Here is a 3,770-nt window from a genome sequence, read left to right as displayed (position 1 = left end):
AGATGTTGGCGCTCAATCGATTAATTATGAAACTTGTTCGTATTTAGATATTTAAAATAATTAATAAATATTGTTTCTAGAAAAATTATATTACGCCATATCTTGGCTGAAAACGGTTGGAGCATATACCAGCGAATACCCTTTGTAACATTTCTCGTTTATAACCATTTGTTTTTTTGTATTGTTTTTTGTTCATGTAATAATCCCTTTTTGTGATGTTTTTTGTTGTCTTGTACGTGACTACAGTCCCCAAAATCTGTCTTGCCCGCCACTTCGCATGATGTCATACCCCCACCACCGAAGAAAGAGTTAGAACTCTCATAGCATTACTACTCACATGGAATTCAAAAATCCGTGTGGAATAATACAATTATACACCTTGAAAAGTCGTGCGCTACTAAGGTAAACGTCCTAATGTCCGGACATGTACTTATGTCCGGACACTTACAGAAAATTTATTATTATTAATCTCAAATGCTTTTTCTATTACAGTATTATAATTTAATTGCATTTAAAGATTACAATTAAATTATAATATTACGTTTTAAAATGCGTATTTGAGACTAATATTAATTTAAATAAATAAAGTGTTATGTAAATGGACATAGGTTATGTCCGGACATAGGTACATATCCAGTCACTGGGATTGGACAGTACCTATGTCTGGACAGTTACACAAAACTTTATTTATTTATATTAGTATTAATCTCAAATACTGTTTTTACCTTAAAGATCAATTTGAATTATTTGTCTTTTGTCATTAAACATCAATTTATATTATTATCTTCCGTCAGCATATTAATTTTCCAACTGTGGTCGGACACTGCGACAGTTACGTCTGTGTCCGACCAGCTTGTCCGCGGCCACTCGTAAATTGACGCATTATATTATTTATTTAAATATTTATTTAATTAATGATTGTTATGCGTGGGTTCAAATAATTTTTCCTTGCTTAAGGAAATCTTGAGTTTTCAAATGAATATAAATATTTATATTAAAAATCTTTTTGATATCATAAATTGAATTATTTGATGAGAACCTAATGCTTAAACGTCCGACTACTGGAACATTTACCTTACATAAACAAAAAAATTATATGATAAAATAACATTTTCAAAGAAAATTTTTATTTTTAAAGCAGGAAATGTATTTTAAATAAGAGAATTTTTGTTCTACATATAGTAGAAAAGCGATGTTATTTTTTTAAACTTCTTCTAAATAATTTTTTAATGAGCGACGACTAAAACCTATTGGAGATTGAGTCATAACCCCCTATTTTTCATTACATTTTCTTATAGCTTATCTCAAGAGCTTTCCAAAACACTATAATCAAATATTTTTTTATGGAGCTATAAGGCTTGAAAGTCACAATACTGTCAGCATTATTGCGCAAGGTAATGCCAACCGACGGCTAAAACTTCTTAAGTGCTGTTCAGGATCATGTCCTGGATAACATTTGTCAAGATCAAGGCCATTGGAGGTTATACCTCTTATTTTCATTTTTGCACTAAAAATTCATTTTTACGTATAAAAATGAAAATAAGAGTTATAACCAAGAGGTTTTAGCCATCGGTTGGATACCTTGCGTAATGCTCATGCCGACAGTGACTTTCAAGCTTCATAACTCGAAAAGTACTTCATAAAAAAATTTTTGATTATAGTGGAAAAATTTAAAAAAGTTGCTCATACAGTTATGCATAATTTTATGAATAATTATACATAAGTAATTTTTTTACAATTCTTCAAACTCGATTTTTTCTAAAACAAATAGTGTGAAAATTACACTCTTAATTATTTTTAACGTTTCCACATTATTATTGTTACGAGGGCAAGTCAATAAGTTCTTAGAAAACCTGTCAGAGGGCACTCGCAGTGTCATGCCACATTATTTTTTAACAAGTAGCATCTTTCAGCTGATTACTCTCAAATTTTGAGCGGAATTCGTCGCGTGGTTTCATTTCTGTAGACGATTAAAGCGAACAACCTTTGTATTTTTTGCAAAATGGAAAAAAACGAGTTTCGTGCAGTGATCAAACATCTACATATGAAAGGTTTAATGCCGAAGAAAATTAAAGCCGAGTTGGATAATGTTCATAGCACATCTGCACCAGCATTTGCGACTGTATACAATTGGGTGAATGAATTTAAACGTGGTCGTACATCCACATGTGATGCACCTCGTTCGGGACGTCCAATTGAGGCTGCTACGCCAGAAATCATCGATAAAGTCCACGATATTGTTTTGACTGATCGACGAGTGAAAGTGCGCGAGCTTGTTGAGGCCACAGGCATATCACATGGCACAATGATTTCAATTTTGCACGAACGATTGGGTATGAAAATGCTATCGGCAAGATGGGTGCCGCGTTTGCTCACTGTGGATCATAAGCGCGACCATAAGTGTGACGATTTCAAAACAACGTTTGGAGATGTTTCAACGTAATCCAGATGAATTTCTGCGTCGATTCATTACTGTGGACGAAACATGGATCCATTACTTCACACGCGAGACGAAGGAACAGTCAATACATTGAACTTCACCGGGTGAACCAGCTCCGAAGAAGGCGAAGACCGTGAAGTCGGCCGGAAAGATGATGGCTACAGTTTTTTGGGATGCACGCGGTATATTCATATCGATTACCTTCCGTTAAAGCAAACGATCAATGGTGATTACTACGCAACCTTAGTGGACCGTTTCAACAACATTTTAAAGAAAAAACGTCTCCATTTGACGAAGAAGAAAGTACTCTTCCATCAAGACAATGCACGGGTTCACACGTACCCGGCATCGATAGCCAAATTCAACGAATTCCGCTACGAATTGCTTCCCCATCCAGCATATTCGCCAAATTTAGCCCCTGCGACTATTTCCTGTTTCCAAACCTGAAGAAATGGTTCGGAGGAAAGAGATTCACCACCAGAGAGCAGCTCATCGCCGAAACAAAGGCTTATTTTGAATTATTTGGACAAATCATATTATTCGGACGGTTTGAAAAAATTGGAGAATCGTTGGATCAAGTGTATCGAGCTGAAAGGAGACTATGTTGAGAAATAAAAATAAATCGATAAAAAAGAATATGTTTTACTATGTTTTTCTAAAAACTTATTGACTTGCCCTCGTATTTCTATTGTAGGATGCTTGTTTTCGACGTGCTCAGTCGAGGCCGTTTGTATGTTGACTCGTTTTTGTAAAGCGCGGCGTCGTGTGATACGTCGCTCGCGCTCCGACCAAACGCTAGTCCCGAAAATCGGCGGTGTCTGTTGCTTTGTGAGATGGCGCCGTCGATAGCGACATCGGTAGGACAATCGATCTAGCGACGTCGCCGATACCCTTTTTGTTTTGCCGATTACCAGTGGTAGGGACAAACCTCAAGCACTCTGCGAGCTCAGTTCTGAGCGAAGAGCCAAGAGAGTCACGTCGAGACCTGTCCCGTGTTACGCGCATTAAACGTTCTAAATACAAGAACTTCGAGCATTCGATTACTTCAATCTCCGTCGAAGAATCATGCATCCTTTCATTCATCCATACATCCATTCTATCATAAATATAATCCTACACTATTATACTAAAAAGTAATTTTGTAACGATGCACCCTATAAAGCATCGTTCCCGACGACCACCAGTCGGATGCCGTCGCACCCACCATCGGTGGGTTGCGATGACGAGGGCGCGGTGCGCCCGCATATTTTAAACGAATCCAAAAATAATTCGCAGGTACCCCGACGCGCGAAACATCGCGAGATAATTCGCGGGTGACAGCCGCTCCGAC

The 3,770-nt window shown here is 37.2% G+C and overlaps 1 pseudogene; it reads left to right on the top strand.

The window, feature by feature from the left end:
* Positions 1 to 1,912: 1,912 nt before the first annotated feature.
* Positions 1,913 to 3,055, top strand: LOC108731887 (uncharacterized; annotated as a pseudogene).
* The last annotated feature ends 715 nt before the right edge of the window (positions 3,056 to 3,770 follow it).

Source organism: Mycetomoellerius zeteki, unplaced genomic scaffold (assembly GCF_001594055.1).
Source record: "Mycetomoellerius zeteki isolate Tzet28-1 unplaced genomic scaffold, Tzet1.0 scaffold141, whole genome shotgun sequence".
NCBI classification, from domain to species: domain Eukaryota; kingdom Metazoa; phylum Arthropoda; class Insecta; order Hymenoptera; family Formicidae; genus Mycetomoellerius; species Mycetomoellerius zeteki.
This window is presented reverse-complemented; position numbering and strand designations above follow the sequence as displayed.